General features: G+C 41.7%; 1 protein-coding gene across 1 annotated transcript in view; it reads left to right on the top strand.

The window, feature by feature from the left end:
* Positions 1–12,824, top strand: part of zgc:153039 (uncharacterized protein LOC767698 homolog) — a 112,040-nt gene that overhangs the window by 30,691 nt on the left and 68,525 nt on the right. The gene's annotated exons all lie outside the window — the stretch shown is intronic.

Below are 12,824 nucleotides of genomic sequence, written 5' to 3'. Positions count from 1 at the left end.
ATAGCCATGATTAATTGAGTGAGCAATTCAAATCAATAGATACAGGAGCAGGAGGCTGCTCTGCCGTTCAATACGATCATGGCTAATCATCCAACTCCGTACCCCGTTCCCACTTGCTCCCCACCCTCTTTGATCCCTTTAGCCCTAAGAACTACGTCTATCTCTTTTTGAAAACATTCACTGTCTGGCCTCAACCACTCTCATGGTGGGGACATCCCTTCAGCATTTGCCCTGTTGGAGATTTAGAAGTTTTTGAGATCGCTCTTCATTCTTTTAAAGTTCAGTGAATACAGCCTTAACTAATCCAGTCTCTCTTCTTATAAGTCAGACCTGCCATTCCAGAAATCAGTCTAGTAAACCTCTGTTTCACTTCCTCCACAGCCAGAACATCCTTCCTCAGATAAGGAGACCAAAATTGCATTTAATTATACCCATGTGGTCTCACCAAGGCCCTACACAATTGCAGCAGGACATCCCTGCTCCTGTACTCCAATCCTTTCACTACGAAGACCAGAAACCACTTGCCATGTTCACTGCCTGCTGTACCTGTGTGTTTATCTTGAGTGGCTTGTGTGTGAGGACACCCAGGTCTCGTTGCACCCACTCTCTTTCCAATCTGTCACCATTTAAATAATCTACCTTCCAGTTTTTGCAGCCAATGTGGACAACCTCTCAGTTATCCACACTACACTGCATCTGCCATGCATTTGTCCACTCGCTCAGCTTGATTAAATCTCACTGAAGCATCTCTGCATCCTCTTCACCCTCCAACCCACATTTTTTGTATTGTCTGCACACTTGGAGATGTTGCAAGTGGTTCCCTCATCTAAATCATTAATATTGTGAGCAGCTGGGTCTAAGCACTGAATCTGTGGTACCTCACTAGAAAATTCTTGCCCCTTGGGAAAAAAAGATCCATTTATTCCTACTTTGTCTCCTATCTGCTAACCAGTTCTCAAGCCACGTCAGTACACAATCCCCAGTCCCATAAGCTTTAATTTTGGTCTCTTATATGGGATGTTATTGAAAGCCTTCTGAAAGTCCAAGTAAACAACATTCACTGGCTCCCTCTTATCGACTCTACGCTATACTCTCAAAAATACCAATAGATCTGTAAAGTATCTTTTCTCTTTTGTAAGTTCATGCTGATGCTAGCTGGTCCTGTAACTGTTTACCAAGTGCTGTGATGTTACATCTTTCATAGTGAACTTTAGCTTTTTCCTTACCACCAATATCAGGCCAATCCATCGATAATTTCCTGTTTTATCTCTACATGTGTTTTTTTTTAAATAGAACAGTTACATTACCTACTCACCAATCAATAAAAAGTGTTCTGTTGTCAATAGAATCTTAAAAGATGACCACCAATACACCCACTATTTCTCAGGCCACTTGCGTAAATCCTCTGGAATGTCTATTATTAAGTCATGAGGATTAATTGGCCTTTGATCCCATCAGTTTTCCCACTACCATATTTCTACCAATACAGATTTCTTTCAGTTCCTCTCTTTCACTAGATCTTGTGTTCTCCAGAACAAATGTGTCCTCCTTGGTAAAGACAGAGCCAAAATATGGATTTAATTTGTCTGCCATGTCTTTTTTCCTAATTATAAATTTCTCTATTTCTGACTCTAAAGGACCTATCTTTTTCTTCACTGTTTTCCTTTCTTTTTGCATACCTTTTAGAAGCTTTTACACTTAGTCTGTATGTTTTCTGGAAGCTTATTGCTGTACTGTATTTTTCTCCTCTAAATTAATCACTTGGTGAAATCTAAACCACTTCCAATCCTCACATGTGCTGCTCTTAATTTTTGGCTAATTTTCACCTCCCTTCCTCGATTCTAAAATTAACCTTAATTTCCTTTGTCAGCCATGATTTGGCCACCTTTTTTACTGGTTTTCTTTTTGTGCCAGACAGCACTGAATGTTTATTGCTCCACCGTGCACTCTAAGTGTTTGCTATTGCCCATCCTGTCATGTTCCACAACACATTTCCGAATGAACTCTCACCTCATACAATTGTGACTTTCTTTTATTTGGATTCAGGATTCCCTGGTCTCTGAATCAACTATGTCAATCTCAATTTAGTGCAGAATTCCATCTCATTATGATCACTCCCCCCACAGGAGCCTCTGAAAGCCAGAATGCCAATTGTTCCTTTCAGATTAGTATTTGGTCTAGAATGACCAAAATATTGATCCACAAAACCATTCCATATGCACTCTAAGAATTCTTCCTGTGGTATTGTTACAGATTAATTTGCCCAATATTTATGCAGATTAAAGTCATCCATATGTATAGATGTACCTTTTTTTTAATGGCTTGTATCTTCCCCTACATGACCACTTCAGTTCAGGGGTCTACATGCAACCCTCACCTATTGTTCTCTACTGTTGGTGTTTCTGACCTCTACCTATACAGATCCACTTGACCAGAGTTAATATCTTCTTTACCATTGGGTCAATTTAAGTCTTAACTAGCAATGCTACTCGACCTCCTTTTTCCATATTGCCTGTCTTTTGTAAAAACTGGATGCCCAGTTCCTATCCCTGGTCGCTCTGCAACCACGTGCTCATAATGCCAGCTAGAATCCCAACTACATCATACCTACTTTTACTTAATTATGTGGCGGTTTTATCCAGTTGATTGTGAATAGTCTATGCATTAAGTCACAACAGTTTAATGCTTGTCATTTTCTTTTTGTTTCCATTCATATTATTTTACACTGTGGACCATGCACCTTGCTCTTAATCACACTGTCTACAACATTTCTTATTTCATAGTCTGTCATTTGATTTTTGTCCTTACTTCTGTCTCTTCTCTGTTTCTGCATAGGCTCCCGTTCTCTTGTCATTTTAGTTCAAAACTCCCCATCAACACTAGGCTCCTTGTTTGTATGTAAGCACAAAATTTGCTCAAAGGCACAGAAAATGGTTCACTTTCAAGAGCAGCCTGAGACATACCAAATGTGTACCTCAATGTTCTACTTGTTCTCTAATTGGCACTGAATTTGAGTTACAGAAGTTTATTCATTCTGATTATTTCCATTTTCTATAAAGTATTGTGTCACAGTTACCCAAATTGACTACTTTGTCCATTTAATATTGGCTATTATAAATTTGGCCTATAGTTTTGCAGGGATTAATATCAAATAGATTTTATTAAAATCTAGAAAACTCTCTTTGACCCTTGTGGAATTCCCACTTAAGCACTATGACTCCTCTTGCTTCAGGAAACCTCTAGAAAGTAAAATATATTGAAGCTGTAATGCATTTTTTTGCTATGCTCTTGACAATACCCATACATTAGGAGCTTTAAATTATATCGTTAAATCCTTGGCTGGCTGAACATTTATGGTGCGAGACGCTTTCAAGTTTGAAAGTTCTAAACTAAATAATAACATCTAGTACAGCCACCTAGAATACACCTTCTCCCACCCACCCTCCTGCAAAAATTCCATCCCCTATTCCCAATTCCTCCTCCTCCGCCGCATCTGCTCCCAGGATGAGGCATTCCACTCCCGCGCATCCCAGATGTCCAAGTTCTTCAAGGACTGCAACTTTCCCCCCACAGTGGTCGAGAACGCCCTTGACCGCGTCTCCCGCATTTCCCGCAACACATCCCTCACACCCCGCCCCCGCCACAACCGCCCAAAGAGGATACCCCTCGTTCTCACACACCACCCCACCAACCGCCGGATACAACGCATCATCCTCCGACACTTGCGCCATCTACAATCTGACCCCACCACCCAAGATATTTTTCCATCCCCACCCTTGTCTGCCTTCCAGAGAGACCACTCTCTCCGTGACTCCCTTGTTTGCTCCACACTGCCCTCCAACCCCACCACACCCGGCACCTTCCCCTGCAACCACAGGAAGTGCTACACCTCCTCCCTCACCCCCATCCCAGGCCCCAAGATGACTTTCCATATTAAGCAGAGGTTCACCTGCACATCCGCCAATGTGGTATACTGTATCCGTTGTACCCCGTGTGGCTACCTCTACATTGGGGAAACCAAGCGGAGACTTGGGGACCGCTTTGCAGAACCCCTCCGCTCGGTTCACAATAAATAACTGCACCTCCCGGTCGCGAACCATTTTAACTCCCCCTCCCATTCTTCAGATGACATGTCCATCATGGGCCTCCTGCAGTGCCACAAGGATGCCACCCGAAGATTGCAGGAACAGCAGCTCATATTCCGCTTGGGAACCCTGCAGCCCAATCGTATCAATGTGGACTTCACCAGCTTCAAAATCTCCCCTTCCCCCACTGCATCGCAAAACCAGCCCAGCTCATCCCCTCCCCCCACTGCATCCCAAAACCAGCTCAGCCTGTCTCTGCCTCCCTAACGTGTTCTTCCTCTCACCCATCCCTTCCTCCCACCCCAAGCTGCACCTTAATTTCCTACCTACTAACCTCATCCCACCCCCTTGACCTGTCCGTCTTCCCTGGATTGACCTGTCCCCTCCCTACGTCCTCACCTATACTCTCTTCTCCACCTATCTTCTTTTCTCTCCATCTTCGGTCTGCCTCCCCCTCTCTCCCTATTTATTCCAGAACCCTCACCCCATCCCCCTCTCTGATGAAGGGTCTAGGCCCGAAACGTCAGCTTTTGTGCTCCTGAGATGCTGCTTGGCCTGTTGTGTTCATCCAGCTTCACACTTTGTTATCCTAGTACTTGAGAAAACCTGGCTTGTTATTTTGGCTAAACTTGCTTTATGTTTGTACCTTGAGAAAAGTATGGATGTGATTTTATTTTGTCTTGTACATTTTAAGAGTCCTGAAACCTGATGGTTCTATTTGTGATTTTATTTGTCCTGTGCAATGAGAGCACAGATTTCTGTTGGAGGGATTGAATTCGGTATTATTTGAACTGACCAGAAGAGGGCATGCAAGATGAACTTTCCTTCCTTGGCCAATTTGTTCTTTCCCAGACAGCAGGATTTAGTTCAAGTAGTGACAATATGTAGGAAAATGTAAAGGTGAGATTGCTACTTTATTGAATTTAATTCCTCTATGAAGTGCTGAAACAAGAGACATTTTGCTGACTGTAGTGGAGCCTAACGGTCCCCTTTGCTTTCTCTGTGACAACACTTCTGCCAATCAGTGTTGACTTGCCATCCAATCAGCACCCCTGTTTTTCTTGAAAATTCTTGTAAATCCTTGAAGTTTGGCATTCTTGGACCTGTCTGAGTGTAAGACAAAAAGTTTTTCATAATGTTTTGTTTTCAGCAATATTAATGTCCTGAATTGCCAAGAGCCCCTGTGAGAATACTTTACCCTAGCAAATAACTATAACGTTTGCAGCTCTTTTCCCACTGGAGATCTGTAACTGAATTCCTGTGAAAGCACTTCAGGGTGGACTGTCCTGTTTTTTTAATATGGAGCAATTCTTTCTTCCCACTTAGCAGTTTTCCTGTCTCTTTCCAAATCTACCTTGCAAAGTCATGTTACAGCAAATGGTGGACAACAGTCTTTTCCTCATCACAGCCACCTCAAAAGTAGGTGTATGTCTGTCTCAGGCTTACTGCAGTGGAAGCTGGAAGAAAAGCATCTCTTTTTCTGCCTAGAGACCCTGTAACCTTGATACTCAATATAGAGTTCAATAACTCTAGGACCTGATCACCTTATCCCATCTTCTTACGCCAACCCCCACACCCTAGGTCTTCTCATCACATGGACTGCAACTACTAACAACCCATTGTCAGCTGCTAATAATCACCATTAGCAGTTATTGATTCTCTCAGGCTGACCTTTACCCGTTTCCTTGTCTATCCAACTGTAACTTTCTCCCTGGGCAGCATTTCCATCTATGGTCTTCTCCTCCCTCTTCCCAGACCACCCCCCCCCACCCCGTTCAGTACATAAACTAATCTTTTCCCAACTGCAAATGGTTTTGAAGAAGGGTCACTGCGCCTGAAACGTTAACTCTGCTTTCTGTCCACAGATGCTGCCAGACCTGCTGAGTCTCTCGCAATTTCTGTTTTTGTCCCTGATTTCCAGCATCCACACTTGTTTGGTTTTTTTTTGTTTAGTGGTTATCCCTAATGTTCCAGCCAATGGTCAGCCTTAAGTCTGTACTAGGGAAAGACATATTACTTTGTTATTATCACATTGCTGTTTGTGGGATTTGACAAATTTGCGGAGAATGGTAAAGCAGAGAAGAAGTGTTTTTAAAGCATGATACATTTCCTTTTCCAAATAAGGATAAAGCTATTGCTGAATCTATTCTTGGTGAGTGAAGTGAATCAAGTGGATGATAGTTGGTAAACATCTTGAATAGTAAGGTATGATTATTTATGGGGTAGCTTGATGAGTAGAAAATGAAGAAGACCTGAGTTTATTAAGTGACTTTTATGATTAATGTATAAATATTGAGAACTCTCCTATTCTTCAAAATAATGCCATAAAACCCTTTACATCTGTCTGAGTAAATAGAACTTCTCATCTGCAAGACAGCACTTCCCTCAGTCACAGTTTTACAGTTTCCTTGTGATTTTGTGCTCTGTTCTTGAATGAAATTTGAGCCCAGGGTCTTTTGTACTGGTGTGCTATCTACTGAGATGTGATTTGAGGTAAGAATAATCTGAAATAGAAGTACACAACTGGGGGACATCTAACGATAATGAAGAGCCGTCTAGAGTCTAGAAGTTAGCTTGCTGCCTCTCCATGGATGCTGTGATCTTCAGCATTTGTTGTTTTCACTATTATTAATTGAGCAGAGATTTGATCCGAGCAAGTAGGATTCAAAGATCGACAGGCAGAAATATAATTGAGTAGTGAGTGACCTTTAAAAAGGAAATGGTTTGGGCATATCTTGGTACATTCATGTAAAGGGAAACCAAAGGCACAGGTCCCTGTCTGACAAAGGAGTCAGACAATCGGATCAAGACAAAAGTTGTGGGATAGGATGGCATTGGTGTGATGGAAGTCCACTTAATGGAGAGATGCATAAGGAAATTGGTTACTCAGAGATGGAAATTTAAAGCTAATATATAGGCATATTAACAGTAAAAGTGTTGACAGAGATGTGGGAGTGATTACGGTGCCGATGTATTAGTGGTGCAAAAGGCATGGCTGAGATTATAAATATTGCCCATTAGTTCTACCAAGGAAAGGCATGCTGGACAATGCGTTGGCTACTGATGAAGCTGCTGGAATATTGAATGACATAAAGATAATCAAAAGGCTTGTAATATTTTTAGTGGATCAGTCACCCTGTTTAGCATCCAAAGTTGCTGGGCAAAGCATGTGTAGGAATTGCACAAGTACCAGCTACAATCTTCCCATTCTCCTTGTCGCGAGAAGTAGTACCAGAGGCCTGAAGGATTGCAAATACTACACCTTTGTTCAAAAATAGAGGATTAAAAAATAAACCTTTTAATGACGAGCCAGTTTGATATTGGTTGGAGAAACATTGTGAAGTCTGGAAAATCCAATAAAAGATTAGCAATCATTTGCATGCTAGAAAAGCGCAACTCGAAGGACAGCTAGCATATGCAATCCAAGGCAAATTGTGTTTGACTAACTTGGCAGAAGGCAGCTGAGAGTAGTGCGATTGATGTACATATTGTCGTTTGATAAACCAGTTTGTGAACAAAATTGCAATCCATGGTGCACAGGAGGCAGTAGCAGCACGGATAGAAAACTGGCCAAACGGTATGAAACAGTGGTGAATGGTGGTTTTTGGAAGAGGGATTGGCGGGGTGCGGTGGTGCATACATACAGTGGTGCACTCCATAGTTCAATACAAAGTCCACTGCTGGTTTTGATACACCGACAACTTGAACTTGGAAATATAAAGCACGACTTCGAAATTTGAAAACTATACAAAACTTGAAATGTAATAAATTATGAGGAACATGGTAATGGACTTGGAAGACTGGGTTAATAAGGAGAGACAATATATGTTAAATGGCACAATTTTGTAGGAGTTGGAAAAGAAGAGGCACTAGCTATATTGAGGTGCAAGTTTTGCAGGTGGCAGGACTGGTTAACCAAAGTAAACTGGATTCTGGGGTTTTATAGACAGGCATAGATACAAAAGGAAGTTTATACAAAATGTGTGTAAACTGAAGTCTTATCACCAGTTCTGGGCCCCACACTTTAAGCAGTCTGTGAAGGCTTTTAGTAGGAGGTGGTGCTTGCAGAAAAATCATCATGAGAGGTGATGAAGGATTTGGATAGACTGAATAGCTGAGGTTTTACTTCCTAGAGCAGATACAGCTGAGAGGATTGTTAGTTGAAGTATTTATAGTCATGATGGAATTTAGGTAGAGGAAATAAAGGGAAATGGGTAAATGGTTGACAGCACAAAATTTCAATTTATCGGACATGAGGGAAAACAGTTTACTCAATGAGTAGTTAGAACATAGAACATTACAGCACAGTACAGGGCCTTCGGCCCTCGATGTTGTGCCGACCTGTCATACCAATCTCAAGCCCATCTAACCTACACTATTCCATGTATGTCCATATGCTTATCCAATGATGACTTAAATGTACTTTAAAGTTGGCGAATCTACTACCGTTGCAGGCAAAGCATTCCATTCCCTTACTACTGTCTGAGTAAAGAAACTACCTCTGACATCTGTCCTATATCTTTCACCCCTCAATTTAAAGCCATGCCCCCTCGTGCTAGCCGTCACCATCCTAGGAAAAAGGCTCTCCCTATCCACCCTATCTAACCCTCTGATTATTTTGTGTCTCAATTAAGTCACCTCTCAACCTTCTTCTCTCTAACGAAAACAGCCTCAAGTCCCTCAGCCTTTCCTTGTAAGACCTTCCCTCCATACCAGGCAACATCCTAGTAAATCTCCTCTGCACCCTTTCCAAAGCTTCGACATCCTTCTTATAATGTGGTGCCCAGAACTGTAAACAATACTCCGAGTGCAGCCGCACCAGAGTTTTGTACAACTTCACCATAACCTCTTGGTTCCGGAACTCGATCCCACTATTTATAAAAGCTAAAACACTGTATGCCTTCTTAACAGCCCTGTCAATCTGGGTGGCAACTTTCAAGGATCTGTGTACATGGACATCGAGATCTCTCTGCTCATCTACACTACCAAGAATCTTGCCATTCGCCCAGTACTTTGCCTTCCGGTTACTCCTACCAAAGTGCATCACCTCACGCTTGTCTGCGTTAAACTCCATTTGCCACCTCTCAGCCCAGCTCTGCAGCTTATCTATGTCTCTCTGCAACCTACAGCATCCTTTGTCACTATCCACAACTCCACCGACCTTAGTGTCGTCTGCAAATTTACTAACCCATCCTTCTACGCCCTCATCCAGGTCATTTATAAAAATGATAAACAGCAGTGGACCCAACACCGACCCTTGCGGTACACCACTAGTAACTGGTCTCCAGGATGAACCTTTCCCATCAACTACCACCCTCTGTCTTCTTTCAGCAAGCCAATTTCCGATCCAAACCGCTATATCTCCCACAATTCCATTCCTCCACATTTTGTACAATAGCCTACTGTGGGGAACCTTATCGAATGCCTTGCTGAAATCCATATACACCACATCAACCGGTTTACTCTCATCTACCTGTTTGGTCACCTTCTCAAAGAACTCAATAAGGTTTGTGAGGCACGACCTTCCCTTCAAAACCGTGCTGACTATCCCTAATCAATTTATTCTTTTCTAGATGACTATAAATCCTATCCCTTATAACCTTTTCCAACACTTTACCAACAACTGAGGTAAGGCTCATTGGTCTATAATTACCAGGATTGTCTCTACTCCCCTTCTTGAACAGGGGAACCACATTTGCTATCCTCCAGTCATCTGGCACCATTCCAGTAGACAATGACGAGTTGAAGATCAATGCCAAAGGCTCGGCAATCTCCTCCCTGGCTTCCCAGAGGATCCTAGGATAAATCCCATTCGGCCCAGGGACTTATCTATCTACACCCTCTGTAGGATTTCCAATACCTCTTCCCTGTGAACCTCAATCCCACCTAGTCTAGCCTGTATCTCAGCATTTGATTTGGAATGCACTGCTTGATGAGATAGTGGATACCCATTCGGTTGTCGACTTCAAAAAAGAACTGGATAAATTCTGAAGTAGAAAAACAATTGCAGGGATATGAGGGATGAATGGAGGACTGACTGGATTTTTCTTAAAAGGAACCTGCATGTCCCTGGGTGGGCATGAATTGCTTCCTCCAGTAATATAAACAGAAACTGAATATCGCTCTGTTTCTCCACAGGCGCTGCCTGATTTACTGAATATGTTCAGCATTTTCTGTTTACACATTAGATTTCCATACTCTACTGTATTTGGCCTTCCTGCATCCTGTGATCTTCTACTCTGCCTCCTGTCAGTTGCAGGCATGCCGATCAATTGTTGACCATTAAAATATTCCATGTTGGGTTGTATACAGCAATCTTTTGGATTTGACATGGACATTTATTAAAACAAAACTGCAACATTTTTAATTTTAATAATTGGTCTGAATTGGGCCTACAAAGTTGGATGCATCAAATTCAGACTTTACAAGTAAGCTTTCTATCTGAAACATTAGATGCTGTTGCCTTGAGCCAGATAAAACAGAAGGCTATTACTGCTGACCACATTGTGCTGCAAATGGTTAGTTTAATAGTTAAACGATTTCCATTTGTAAAATGGTTCTGTTTTGCTCCCAGATAAATTTATAAACTTTGGTTATTTTGGTAATAGTAATTTATTGTTACATGTATTTATGAAAATACAGTAAAATGGGAATGCATTGCTTTAAGCTGGTGCCATTTTAATAGGGTAAATTGCACTAAGAAATAAATCCTACAAAACTGGGACAAACTTTTCATTCCACACATGGCTTCTTGATTTCTGAAGTAGCTACAGATGCCACCTCACACCGTAGCTGCCACACCATTCCTTGAAGCTGCAACACCAAGGAGGGAATACCCTGAAGCAGCCCTCGCTGCCACTGAACCAAACCACAATGTTGCCTCTGCTAAAGCTGCCTCATCACTGCTGATGCTCCAGCTGTCATGACAGCCAGGAGGCTGTACCAACTCTCGAGGAACAGGGCCTATCTATACTTCTGAGATCCAATTGACCAACCAAAATAACTCCTGAGGATCAAGAAATCATTCGCTCACTCCACCACTGCTGCAGATGCCGTCAAAACATCAAAGGAAAAGATTGGACCTCCAATCCATTGATGCTGGAACAGTTGCTCAATCTGTGGCCATGAGGAATCGACTGGATCTGCTCCTCAACAGCTCCCTGCAACCCCTCTCCATCACAGCCACAGAAAGAAAACGTGAATTTGATTCAAAAGTTATATGATGAAAAGTTTGTATTAAAAAGAAGGATGCATTTGGGCATGAGAGGGAATGGTTGGGCCAGGAGCCTAAATGCCATCAACCCTGCAGCGTCCTCCATCTTTAAGTATCAATCTTAAAGTATCACTAACGAGGGAGGATACTGTATTAACCAGCCTGTGGGAAGGGTAACAAATTACACTTGTTTGCAATTGATTTCATTTCTAATCAATGCTTATTTTCTTTCTCCCTTGAGAGTCAAAATGTTATGTGGCTTTTGCATCTGAGAGCCAGTGACTGCTGTCAGTTCGTGCTTTGCACACCAAGCAACTGACTTCAATTTTATGAAAAATAAATTAAAGAGGAAATCCATCAGTGTCATTTCAGACAAATAGGTATTGATTTCAATTGCAGAAATAAAATGAGATCATGCCTCACCTTGGATATTTGACCACATTTTTCCTGTACAAACTGTGTAGGGCTTGATGATTTCATGCTAAAATGAAATTAGCATTTACTCCATCTTTGCATTTCATTTGGCTGAAAAGCATGTTTAGGGACTCTTTTTGACTCCTAATTGATTTCCCTCTCACCCTTACCTTCTCTGTGCATCATGATGCCCTCTCTCTTCCACTCGACACCCCCTGTGACTATTGCAATTCCCATACTCCAGCTCTTTTCATTTCTCATGCCACCTACGTTTCTCCATTCTCTGCCTTGCTCTACCCCGCCCCAACGTCCCCCTGGCTGTTTCTCTGCCTGTCTGTGACGCAATCCCTAAATGTGTCTTGAGTGTAATTAATCCCAGTTATTAAAGGCTATGTCAGTATTATGTGGTTTTGATCCACTCGATTTTCTGCATAATGTTTCTGGTAATTTTGATACATACTCGTTGAAACTTTTTCATTTATGTATCGTTGGTCAGTGGGGAAAATGTTAAGAATTTGTACAGGTTATTGGTTCAGGGTCAAATCGTGAACAAGTAAAAAGTATGAAGCTATTTTCAATTTCTAGTAGCATATTTAGAATAAATACATTGGAACCTTAGTCATAATTCTCTTTACAAATCCAATTTTTTTTTCATATGGTCTGGGAAGAGATTTCACTATTAGATGGTATACGACGTAGAATCTTGGTTTGCTTTTTTAAATGTAAACTGCTGTATTTCTTCCCAAGAATTGTTGTCATTTTGTTGCGTTCAGTTTCTCATAGGTCTTTAGGAAATAGTTTGTCTGACTTCTTTGTTTAACTGAGCCTTGTTTCCAATAGCATAAAACTAGATTCAGTTTGAAATACTGCACTCCAGTAAACTTAAGTGAATTTGCTCTGAAGACAAATGCAAGTTAAGCTGGTACAAGTCCATGGGAATGTTTTCTGCAAAATAACCATTTGGAATCCATCTAGCTATTTAGTCACAGGTGAGCTCCAGAAGACTGGAGATTAACAAATGAATTTAATCATTGAACAGGTTTTTACATTTTCCTGTGGGCCACATAACTATAATTATTCTGTGGCTTGGCATCTCCAAACGAGTAACCCAT

Source organism: Stegostoma tigrinum, chromosome 14 (genome assembly GCF_030684315.1).
Source record: "Stegostoma tigrinum isolate sSteTig4 chromosome 14, sSteTig4.hap1, whole genome shotgun sequence".
In the NCBI taxonomy this organism is placed as follows: Eukaryota; Metazoa; Chordata; class Chondrichthyes; order Orectolobiformes; family Stegostomatidae; genus Stegostoma; species Stegostoma tigrinum.
The sequence above is the reverse complement of the archived record's forward strand: the minus strand, read 5'-3'. Positions and strand labels throughout refer to the sequence as shown.